At 38.3% G+C, this 12555-nt stretch overlaps 1 protein-coding gene across 27 annotated transcripts in view; it reads right to left on the bottom strand.

Moving 5' to 3' along the window:
• Positions 1-12555, bottom strand: part of MAP2 (microtubule associated protein 2) — a 291575-nt gene that overhangs the window by 96109 nt on the left and 182911 nt on the right. For 25 of the 27 annotated variants that reach the window (XM_059393356.1, XM_059393353.1, XM_059393355.1 and 22 more), the window contains one exon: positions 11867-11944. The exons of the other annotated variants lie outside the window; for them this stretch is intronic. The gene's annotated coding sequence lies outside the window, so the exon portion shown is untranslated. The remainder of the gene's footprint in view (positions 1-11866; positions 11945-12555) is intronic. 27 annotated transcript variants of the gene reach the window in all.

The raw sequence follows: 12555 nt of genomic DNA, 5'->3' as shown, positions 1-12555 counted from the left end.
CGTTAAGCCGCTGCCTTCGGCTCAGGTCATGATCTCAGGGTCCTGGGATCGAGTCCCGCATCGGGCTCTCTGCTCAGCAGGGAGTCTGCTTCCTCCTCTCTCTCTCTCTACCTGCCTCTCTGCCTACTTGTGATCTCTCTCTGTCAAATAAATAAATAAAATCTTAAAAATAAATAAATAAATAAATAAATAAATAAATAAAATCTTAAAAAAAAAAAACACCTCAATTTTGGCCTTCAGGAGCTACTGAGGGAAACTAACACGTCCCATGTGACACGTGACAATATGACAAATGCTTTAATCGAGGTGTAAAAGGAGTTAAGGGAAGTTCCCAAGAAATCAGAAATTCATGGGAGACTTCAGAATGGCAAACTTGCTTTCAGTGTTGAGGGGTATTCATGGTGACAAGGGCACAATTCTACACAGGAAAACAATGATGCAAAGGTGCAATGAGGGAGCTGGAAATGTGCTGGAAAACATCAAGGAAGTTTCGGAATGCCAGAAATAAGGGTAGTGGAAGATGCTGCCAAGAGAGGTAAGCATCTAGACGATGAGATATCCATTGTCAGGCTGTGCAGTGTAACTTCTGTCATTATTAATGGCATACCACTGAGAAGCTTTGAACGATGCTGATAAGACAAGCCAGAGAAAGGGTGGCAGAAGGTCATGATCAAAACCAGGAAAAGTAGAAAGATGGCCAATAATGTAATAATTAATGAGTGAGCAATTAAGAGTTTGAATGAAGGGAGCAGTGGGATTGGAAATGGGGAAAGATACACGATATTTATATTGACACACAGGAAGGTCTCTCAAAATGCCACAGGTCACACAAAATTCCTATCCTCTTGATAGTTACATTTTAATGAGGTGATCATACAGTAACCCAAACCCTAATTAAAATGTAAAATGTAATATTTCATATAAGAATATTAATGTTATTTTTCTGTTAAATTACTAAATTTAACCTTTAGAGTATTTAATATAAACTTGAACATGAGAAGAAGATAGCAAGGCAAGAGAAAAGCACTATTTTGAATAGGATGGTCAGAGAAGCATCTCCCAGGAGGTAAGCTCCAAGAAAATGCAAATGCTATTCAGGGTGCTTTTTAAGACAAAGTTTCCTTTAGAATTCTTAGGTTCCATGAGCATGCGGAGAAAGGGGAACCTCCTACACTGTTGGGGGGAATGCAAGCTGGTGCAGCCACTCTGGAAAACAGTATGGAGTTTTCTCAAAAAGTTGAAAATAGAGCTATCTTACAACCCAGCAACTATGCTACTGGGTATTTACCCCAAAGATACAAAAGTAGTGATCCGAAGGGGCAGGTACACCCCAATGTTTATAGCAGCAATGTCCATAATAGCCAAACTATGGAAAGAGCCTAGATGTCCATCCACAGATGAATGGATAAAGAAGATGTGGTACATATATACAACGGAATACTATGCAGCCATCAAAAAGGAAATCTTGCCATTTGCAACGACATAGATGGAACTAGAGGCTATTATGCTGAGCAAAATAAGTCAATCAGAGAAAGACAATTATCATATGACATCACTGATATGAGGAACTTGAGAAACAAGACAGAGGATCATAGGGGAAGGAAGGGAAAAATGAAACAAGATGAAACCAGAAAGGGAGACAAACCATAAAAGACTCTTAATCTCACAAAACAAACTCAGGGTTGCTGGGTGGGGGGAGGGATAGGGTGGCTGGGTGATGGACACTGGGGAGGGTATGTGCTATGGTGAGTGCTATGAACTGTGTAAGGCTGATGAATCACGGACCTGTACCCCTGAAACAAATAACACATTTAAGTTAATTTAAAAAAAAAAAAAAAGAGGAATTCTTCCAAAAACAAGAGCAACTTTGATTGTAATCCGAAATTAGTTAACTGTAAACTAGTTGCTACCAGTATTTGCAGTGCGAATTAGTTAATGCTGAAAAGGAAATAAGTACTAAAAACAAGAATGTATACACATTGTTTCCCAGTGGCAAGAACTTTCTAGTATCACAGCAGTCTGTTCTGGAAAAAGGTCTTTTTCATTGTTCTGGTCATTTGCTCTTTATTTAGGATTGATTACAACTGGATTTTTCCTAGAGCTCTGTTCACAATGTTTTCAAATGACTCAAGCTTTGGCACCCCCCTCACTAAAGTCTTTGCTTTGGTGAATTCTAAATTTTTCTTACAGAAACCGCAACTGTCTTACACTCAGACTGCCTTCTGTAGTAATTACCAAGCACATGGTACAATTGGAGTCCTTGACACTCATTAAAAAAAAAAAAAAAAAAAAAAAAAAAAAAAGTGCAGGGGGTGGGTAAGAGAAAAAGTAAAAAAAAAAAAAAAAATCACAAGCAATTAGGAGGTTTAAGTAAATCATTCCACTACTCAGGAAAAAAGATCTAACAGAAACACAGAAGGAATCAGCCTCTGGGTTCAGCCATGCTGCATTTTTGTTCATCATTTCCCATTCTTCCCACACAAGCTGAAACCTCAGATTTCCTTTCTTTCTATGCTTATAGAAAAGGCCAGTTTTATTAGGGTTTTTTCATTTAAACATGCTCTCTGATGCCATGAGAACTTGATTAAATTGCTAGCTATTCCTCAAAGGGGAAAAGAAGTTTTAACCTTCCAGGAGAAAAGTGATCATACTTTTACTGCAATGCAGTATTTTAACATATCCAAGCATTCCACAGGCACAGGAAACTGAAATTCCATGACAGAATTATTTAGCAGATAAATTGACTTTATAGAACATCTAGCAGATAGAATGGCTTTTATACAACACTGTGGCATGATATTCCATTCATAAAAAAATAGATGCACTGCTACCCTACATATAAATAGCAATATTTACTCCAAATAAATAAATGAAACAAATACAAAATGTACTGTGAGGCTTATTGTATGATCATTTGTGAGTTCATCAAACCAAGAATTCTTTAAAATGTTTGCAAAAGTACAAACTGTGGGTATTTTTCCCTCAGTATTTTACCTTTACTTATTTTTCTTTAAAAGGGACTATCCTTCTTTGCTTCAAAATGAGTTTTGAGTGTCCCAGTCATGTCTTTTTTCTTTTTTAAAGATTTTATTTATTTATTTGACAGGCAGAGAGATTACGAATTGGCAGAGAGGCAGGCAGAGAGAGGGGGGGTGGAAGCAGGCTCCCTGCTAAGCAGAGAGCCTGCTGCAGGACTCGATCCCAGGACCCTGAGACCATGACCCGAGCTGAAGGCAGAGGCTTAAGCCACTGAACCACCCAGATGCCCCTAGTCATGTCTTTTTATAATGAATTTTAGAAATTCATTAAAGTACAAGCATTTATTTTATTCGCCAATGAAGCTTCTTCATCTATTAATTAATCAATTGATTCACTTTGAAAGAAGTTATTGAAAAGGATGTCTGGGTGGCTCGGTTGATTAAGCGTCTGCCTTTAGCTCAGATCATGATCCCAGGGTCCCAGGATCGAGTCCCACATCGGGCTCTCTCCTCAGTAGCAAGTCTGCTTTTCTCTCTGACCCTCCCTCCTCTCATGCTCTCTCACTCTGTCTCCCTAAAATAAATAAATAATTTTTTTAAAAAGAAATTATTAAAAAAAATAGGAGCAGTATTGGGCACTATGCTTTTTTTTTCACCATTATCCTCTTGGATACAATGCTTAGTTCTATAAGGAAGGTTTTTAAAAATATCTTATTTGTGTAGTGCTGTAAAAATTAACTTTGATGGGGCGCCTGGGTGGCTCAGTGGGTTAAGCTGCTGCCTTCGGCTCAGGTCATGATCTCAGGGTCCTGGGATCGAGTCCCGCATCAGGCTCTCTGCTCAGCAGGGAGTCTGCTTCCCTCTCTTTCTCTCTGCCTGCCTCTCCATCTACTTGTGATTTCTCTCTGTCAAATAGATAAATAAAATCTTTAAAAAAAATTAACTTTGATGAACTAATATATCAAATGCATTTACTATTTAAACATGGTATTGAGATTATGATTCACAGTTTTGTTTCTATGGTATGATTAGCATCTATTCTCACCAGGGTTTGAGTTACTTGACCCAAATATTCAAATGCATTTATACTGGAGACAGATTTTTCCTTTGGTTTCACAGAGACTGCTAGCAATACATCAGAATCTCTTCTTCTTCCTGAGCACATAGCAGGAGTATATTTCTTATCTATCCTTACAGTTAGGTGTGGTCATACGATTCAGATCTAACCAATGGAAGTTTGGCTCTTCTACACTCCCTTGTGCTCCCCCTTGGTCTTTGCCCCCCTACCAGATGGATGGCGACAATGACAAAGTAAAACCATAAATGGAACAATCCCTTTGTCTGAAAGGAATCCCAAACATCTTTATCCCTGGTTGACTATGGGAAGGATAGACAGGCTCCCAACCCAAACACCCAGGCAGGACTATTAACTGAGCAAGAAATAACGTGATAATATATTTCTGCATCTATTTGTTTTAGTAATTAGCCATCCTAACTAACATACTTGGTTTAGAGCAATGTGTGGTAAGATTAGGAAGAAAAAAAAAAAAAGGATGAGACTAAATAGATGTAATATAGTTCAATGAAACTCCATTTATGGCCTGCATTGCAAGTCCTGGTAGCAACTGGGATAGTTTGTGGGTGTTGGAATGGAGGAAGCAGGAGGGCAAACTTGAGCAAGGAGCATTTCCTGCTCTTCCGCAATCACCTTCCTCATGCCCCACCACTTTCTTGTGTGAATGGAGCCAAGAGGGCCCAACCTTTCCCTTGGTCCTCTTGTAGCATCTGTCTTCCAGCCAAGATAGAGACAGAATTTGCTACCACTTACAGATAATCTCAGGACAGTTTCGTGTTTGACAAGGACAAAGTGGAAACTCTGTTTTTCCTGAAGATGGTAGAACAGAGAAGCGTTGACACAACCTCTACTTTGGTCTCCTCAGTCTTTTCACCCTACTTCACTGGCTTCACCTTTCCTTAGAGGGGTACCTGGCCCCCATTTTGGTTGATATTAGTCTGTTTGCCTTTCAACATAGCTTTTCTTGTTTCTTCCAAAGCTTTGTTTCCTAAACTGTCTCCTTGGGGACTCAGGGTGTTCGCCATCTCCTCTCGTTTCTTTCTGACTATAAACCTACTGTTGTTAGCGATCACACACAAAAGAAATGACAATAAAACCCATTTGTAAATCTGCGACCTAGGGCTATAGTCTGTATCTTTTCCCCCTCCTTGATCTCTCATTTATCGGCCACATCCTCCTTCAATCATTTTTTAGTCATTATTTACTCATTATTGTTATTAACTATTAACAGCAATTTATTAAAATATTATTTTGTTTCCAATCTGATTACATGGTCCTGGAAGCACAAATATGACAAAGGACAACACTTTTGCCTTGGAGGGCTTCTCAGAACTGGAGAGGAAGTCAGAGATGGAAACAATTACACACCAAGATGATTTTTTCTGTAACTCTCCCACCACTCCCCCCCAAATTTTATTTATTTAAGAGAGAACACGAGAGAGAGCATGCACAGAAAGAGAGGAAGAGGGAGAAGCAGACTGCTGATCCTACGACTCTGAGATCATGTCCTGAGCTAAAGGCAGACACTTAACCGATGGAGTCACCCAGGCATCCCCCTTTTTTGTAGTTTAGATACACTTAAAGGGCACTGGAAACCCCTTCTTCCTCAAAGGCACCTTAATATCATTTTTTGGGGGGGAGAGCTGGAGAAGGAATGACATGTGGATTGAAAACACATACCTTTTCTTCTTTAGACAAGGGGGCAGTAGGTATTTAGCAAGAGTTACAGAAATAACAAAGACAAGAGCAATGTGAGAGAAACACGGCTTACCAAGAGAAAGAAGTTAAAGAAGAAACAAGTTTCCTGCCATGGTTAGAATGAAGGACAGGCGACTGAGCAGGACAGAGGGATTGGAGATTGTCCAGAAATGGCTGCTTGGAGCCCAGTTCTGAAGGGTCTTTACTAGTTGGCTACTTTATATTATAGGAAAATTTTAAGTAGGAAAAATAAATGATCTGATGTATATGGAAAAAAAAGGTCATGTGGAGAGGCGGGTTGTAAAAGTATCAGGAAAAGGGCAACTCATCAAAGGGCACTGAACAGCTCAGGAAAGGTACTGGAGGCCAGGTGGAGGGAACAAGGGTGTCCAGCCCTTGGATTATGAGGTACTTCAGTAACCACAACATTTTCCTTCATCTGCTTAAGCAGAAAAGTAGATTTCCATTGGTTTCAGCTCCTTTTCCAAATTGACAGAGACAAGGTTACTGCCAGTGGTCAAGAATGTTCTGTAGGTGAATATCCCACAAGATTTGACTCTTAACTCCTTCCACAGGAAGCCTCTTTCTTTAAGTGACTCACACTCATGGGCAACAGAATAACTAAATGCATACTGACCATTCTTTCAGAGTCCAAGCATTAGAAAAAGTGCCATCAGCACCCAATTGTTATCTTTTCCTATCTCCATTTGGCCAAACTGTTAAAAGGCAAGGCTTACTAACAGCACCATCCTGACAAGAACTACAGCCTTCTGTGGCAGGTGGTGCCCACCTCTGCCTACGGAATTGCAGCCCAAACAGTCTGCTCGGAATTGCCGAGGAATCAGTAGAATGTGCTTATGACTCAGCCCGTTAAGTAGGAGGACTGTTATTGTTATTTTAACTCCTGCTAGAGTATGTGGGCAATTCTCCCTTTCTCTGTCTCTGGTTAACCATGAAATGTCTTTCTTGAAAACCTCACCCCTGGAATAGGTTCTTGCTCAGTAAGAGCCAGAACAATTTAGGGTCTGGGTATAACCGCCAGCTGACAGTACAGATGAGCAGAGGCTTTCATTAAGGAAACATCGGATATCCTAATTTACCAATACAGTTTATTTTTGGAATGCTTAATCTGCCTTTAAAATTATTCACACAGAGGGCCACGGGCCAGAGCCGAGTGCTGATGAGATAGTAATCAGCATAAGCCAAGATACTTATTTTCAGAGACGATGGTGAAAATACCAAGTTTTCCTTCTCTTTTCCCCACTGTTGAGGTTATTGTGGTCTGACGGTTTGTCTCTCTCTTGCCAAGTGTTCTCAACAATGTAAACACTCGTCAAGTGCTGCTCCTAAGGAGCATTGTGAAAATAAGAGAAAAAAAAAAGTGAGCCTATTTTACAGAAAATTGTGTTAAAATTCACCCATCGATGAGTGAAAAGATAAACATCTATTCTGAAGATAAAGCAAAATCTAAGTAATACCAGGTTGTAGCAAGTCTTTTTTTTTAAGGTTTTATTTATTTGTTTATTTGTTTATTTATTGTGAAAGGAGGGAGGGGCATAGAAAAAGAAAGAGAGGATCCTTCAGCAGGCTCCCGGCAGAACACGGAGCCTGAGGAGGGGCGAGACCTCACAACCCCGAGATCATGACTTGACCTGAAATCAAGAGTAGGGCGCGTAACCAACAGAGCAACCCAGGTTACCCACGTTGCAACAAGTCTTGATATTGTTCTTTAGACAGAGGATGGATGGTAATTATAAAATAAGTATTTTCTGTTTCTGAGATGGATTTCTCATTTCTACCCAGCTGATTTGTGCATAATTTGTCTCTGTGGTTTTGATACTATAAATTAAGATTCAAGATTATGTATCAGTAGAATAAAGTTTTATTTTTTTTAAAGGTTTTATTTATTTATTTGACACAGAGAGAGAGAGAGAGTAGGCACAAGTAGGCAGGCAGAGAGAGGGGGAAGCAGGCTCCCTGCTGAGCAGAGAGCCCAATGCCGGGCTTGATCCCAGAACTCTGAGATCGTGACCTGAACCAAAGGCAGAGGCTTAATCCACTGAGCCACCAAGTGCCCCAGAATAAAGTTTTATCATAATGCTATAAAATCATGTGTCAAAATCGTGCATGAAAGTTCCTCAGCATTCCAGAAGCAACTCTATTATGACAAACTGAAAGAATCTTTAAAAATGCAACAACCACCACTGATGTTCACTGAAGACATCATGTCTTTTCCACAGTAACCCTTGCATACCTAGTCAGTCCTTTAGCAAGTGAGGGTCCTCCAAGACGGAGACACTGTTCTAGACCCAGCTGAGAACATCACACAGTCTCAGTCCTCAGTTGGGGGGAAGGATGTTGAGATGATGTCGGGCAAGGACAAGAAGTCAGCTTGTATTCACCTTGTTGGCCATGGTAGGAGGGTGGGTTTTATACTGAATATTATGGGCAGCCCTGGGTGGATTCTGAGCAAAAGAATTACATCAATTGATTAAGATTTATAAAAGATCACATTCTGTGACCAACAGACCATAGCAGAGCAAGCTTGGGCACAGGAGGCTATTGCAGTGGTCAAGATGAAAGTGGCCTTACAAGTAGAGATAACGAGAAATGATCACGTTCTAGACAGGAACCAGCTTGGTACCATTATTATCTGCTATGAGGCTTAAGGGTATAAAAATAAAATATACCTCTAGTAGGTAGTAGAGGCTGAAAATCAACCAATTGTCAGGGTTGTTCATCTCACTGTTATGTTTACATGGAACTTTTGTGTCAAAGAGATGTTATTACATGAAGTAGTAAGACTCTTAAACTTCAGATACATATACCAAGCTCTACATTTAGAATTACATATATTAGGTTTGAAATATTCAATTATAAATTTATAGAACAATTAGCAATAACAGCAAATGATTACAAAGATTATGTTATTTACAAAGCATTTTTACTCTTCTTATCCCATTCACTTTAATCTAGTTGGCATGGTTGGGGGACCAGACAGGTAATTATTTGGTAAACAATGTTAAATTGTTTAGCATAGCAAAAATTAAATAGTCACTTTCATGATATTACTGAAGGAGTCTTTGCCATTTCTAAATAGCCTGTTTTCTCTCTCTGCATAGATATTATGTCTTCCCTGCCTGCTTGCTCGCTCTTTTTTTCTTTCCTTCTCTCTCTCTCTCTTTCAATTTACTTGAGAGAGAGAAAAAACAAGCATGAGTTGGGGGGGGGCAGAGGGAGAGGGAGAAGCAGACTCCCCGCTGCACAGGGATCCCAATGCAGGTCAAATCCCAGGATCCAGAGATCATGACCTGAGCTGAAGGCAGGCACCTCTTCTTTTAAAGATTTCTTTATTTTTTATTTGAGAGAGAAGAGAGAGGACAAGGAGGGGGAATGGGCAGAGAGAGAGGGAATCTCAAGCGGACTACCCACTGATCCTGGAGCCCAGAGCAGGACTTGATCTCATAACAATAAGCTCATGACCTGAGCTGAAATCAAAAGTCAGGCGCTTAACTGACTGAGCCACCTAGGTGCCTCTCATCCTTGCTTTTCTAAAATCAGTCCCTTCAAGTCACATAAAAGGATCCCAGTAAATATTAGTGGAATAAATGAAATTGCTATTTCTGTGTCCAATAGGTTAGGTAGTTTTTCTTGATTCTCTTTCTCTAGAAAGTATAGTTTTGGAATCCAAGAGAAATGAGTTTGAATCTAGCTCTGCAATCACCATATGATCTTGTAAGCTGCCTGACGTATATGGGCCTTGATTTCCCCATCTGCAAATTTGCTGCACTTCTGGCCTGGGAGGCTTACACAGTCTTGCATTTACTCAGATATACCCACCAAAGGCTAGTTTATCTCTACTTTCTTCACCAACTGAGCCAGAGTAATTGTCTACTCCCTTAAGAAAATAAGTTATGAAAGATTCTCTATCTATAGATCTTACTAATGCATATTGACATTTCATAATTTTACCTTAAACAAATGCTAGAATTAACTATACTGTTAGAGAAAATCAGGGAAAATCGTTTAAGTTTCCCTCATGATTTTTGAAGGAAATATGAGCAATTAACATGGACCAAATGAGAGTGTTTTTAAGTACCTTTTAAATTTCGAAGGCAGTATTTGCACTGCATTTGGGAATAGTCAGTATTTCACCCATGGGTAAATAAAACAGATTTCAATTATTGTATTATGGCAAAAACAGTTAAAAAAAAAAAACAACCCAGGAATCCAATTAGTTAGCAAGATCCTTATTGTCAGTAAAAGATACGTTTTCTAATAGGAAAAAAACTAAAACATAAACAGACTAAAACATAAACATACTATGGCATAGTAGCACATATTAAGAACTTTGGATTTCTTATACACAAATGACAAAGATGCATTGAAAGCCACGGTTAAACCACTTTGGCATTAAATCTTCAAAATGCTAAAATTATTTGGAAGCAGCAATTAACAATACCAAGTACCAAATGACTGAAATGTTAGGATGAATAAACTTTATGACAAAAGGAGTCAACCAGATCTTCATGTATCAATATGGCTGAATCTCTCAATATGATGTTGGGTGAAGGCAAAAGAAAGTCTCAGGATGGTACTGGTTAGGTAAGCTTTCAAAATGTAAATTACTATACAGCCTATTGTTTCACATACACCATCCAAATATTCGAACACACATAGGAAGGTTATATCATCTTCAGGATTGTAAAACCTTTCAGAAAGAAAGGAAAAGAAGCAAGAGAACTTTCATTTTCTCGAGGATGACTTATTTCATCAGAAAAGATCTGAACAAAGTTTAATATTAGCATTTGTTTAATCTTATCTGGCTGATGTTTCAGTATTTATTATAATATTTCTATATTTTTCTTTGAAAATTTTGTGAAGTTTCTAACTTAAAAATAAGGTGATAAAGAAGTAATGAAATAATAAAGTAAAGCAGATATTGCTGTGGCCAGTTTAAGATCGCATATTCAGTTCTTCTAGTAGAAAGAATTAAATTAAAATACATTCTTCATTTCGTAGAATAAAAAGTCATTCATTTGTATTCTTTCTGTCCCATTATTCTGCTTTAACATAGGAATTCTGAGTTTAAAGTAGGATGTAAAATAAAAGAAAAAGTTCTGTTTGTAAACTGTGCTAACCTATATATATTCTTTTATTTATTCATGCAACAATTGTAAAGTAACAAGTACCAAACACAAAATAAATGATGCCTGCTATGACTCTTGGTAAATGCATTATTTATTTATTTATTTATTTATTTATTTATTTATTTATTTACTTCTTCCAGAAATTTGGATAGAACCAATTAAGGACATAGGGGAATCTGATGGTGAGGCATTTCTGTGGCAACATGAAGTTATTCTCAAAGTAATTAATAGCTGGGGCTGGTCTTCCCCCAGTGCCTGCTGCCCTCAGACCTATGCATAAAACCTTGGGTACATCTACTTGCCTATTCTCTCTCTGCCTCAAATCCCTAATCTGTATAATGGGGGTGATCCCTGTATCTACTCCCAGAGTTCTTGTAAGGAATATAGGGGTTACTTGTGTAAAGTAAGTCATGCAAGTCACATCTGGCACATAGTAAGTGCTGAGAAAATACTACTGGTGTTTTTACCCATGGCAGGAGAAATAGACTGAGCTCAGTTCTCATTTCATAGTTTTCAGTTCTCATTAAAAGAGTGAGAAAGAGGGGCACCTGGGTGGCTCAGTGGGTTAAAGCCTCTGCCTTCAGCTCTGCTCATGATCCCAGGGTCCTGGGATCAAGCCCCACATTGGGCTCTCTGCTCCATGGAGAGCCCGCTTCCTCCTCTCTCTCTGCCTGCCTCTCTGCCTACTTGTGATCTCTGTCTGTCAGATAAATAAATAAAATCTTAAAAAAAAAAAAAAGGAGTGAAAAAGATCTTTTCACTCTTTCACTATTATATCATTCAAAACATTATGAAGTGCTACTTAATAATCCTAAATCTATTAGCTGTAGAATTCACATATATGTCTCCCTTATCAAACCTGATATTCATTTCATAAAGATTTTTTAAAAATGTGGTCAAAAGAGAGTTATTTTTCACAAGTATGGATAACTCCTTTATTGCAGAGAATATAGGGTCTTTCTTACCTACTCAAGGAAGCAGTAAAATGGTAAAATTCGTTATGTTGTATTCTCAAAGGGCTAATAATATGTTCTGGCTTCTTTCTGCAAAAAAAAAAAAAAAAAAAAAAAAGAGAGAGAGAGAGAATTTAGGAAATTAATCATTTAATCTGTGATCCATATAAATCTGTTACATCACGTAGATCAATACCAAATTCAACTTGCGGCTATCTCTTTTCTTATTGGGTAATTATGAGGCCATGAGATAAATTTCGTGATTGTTCTCTATAGTCAAACACTGAGCATTTATAACCAGCTAAGTGCTCTTTCAGGTGTTTGGATTTGAGAAATGAAAATGCTTACAGATGCATAATTTTTCTCACTTTTTAGCTTCGCTCTAGTGAAGCTTCATAAGTATTATATCCAAGGAAAAATAAAATTTTAGATTGTTTAAACTGGTTTCAGCTAATAAATAGAAGGCAGTTGTATTCTCTCACAAGAGAATATATTCATCCTGGTAAATTGTTAATTATATCTCTAAAGGACTGGGCCTCTAGCCCAGTCACATTGATTTCCTCCAGCACAGGATCGAGGGGAATTTTTTAACAACTAATTAAATTTTCCCTACAGCGTACTAAACTTACTTTGACATTCGGATTCCTAAAAGTCATTCTGGATTAGTAGTTCTGCTTACAAATTTCACTAGAACAATACAG

Source organism: Mustela nigripes, chromosome 3 (genome assembly GCF_022355385.1).
Source record: "Mustela nigripes isolate SB6536 chromosome 3, MUSNIG.SB6536, whole genome shotgun sequence".
Classification (NCBI taxonomy): domain Eukaryota; kingdom Metazoa; phylum Chordata; class Mammalia; order Carnivora; family Mustelidae; genus Mustela; species Mustela nigripes.
This window is presented reverse-complemented; position numbering and strand designations above follow the sequence as displayed.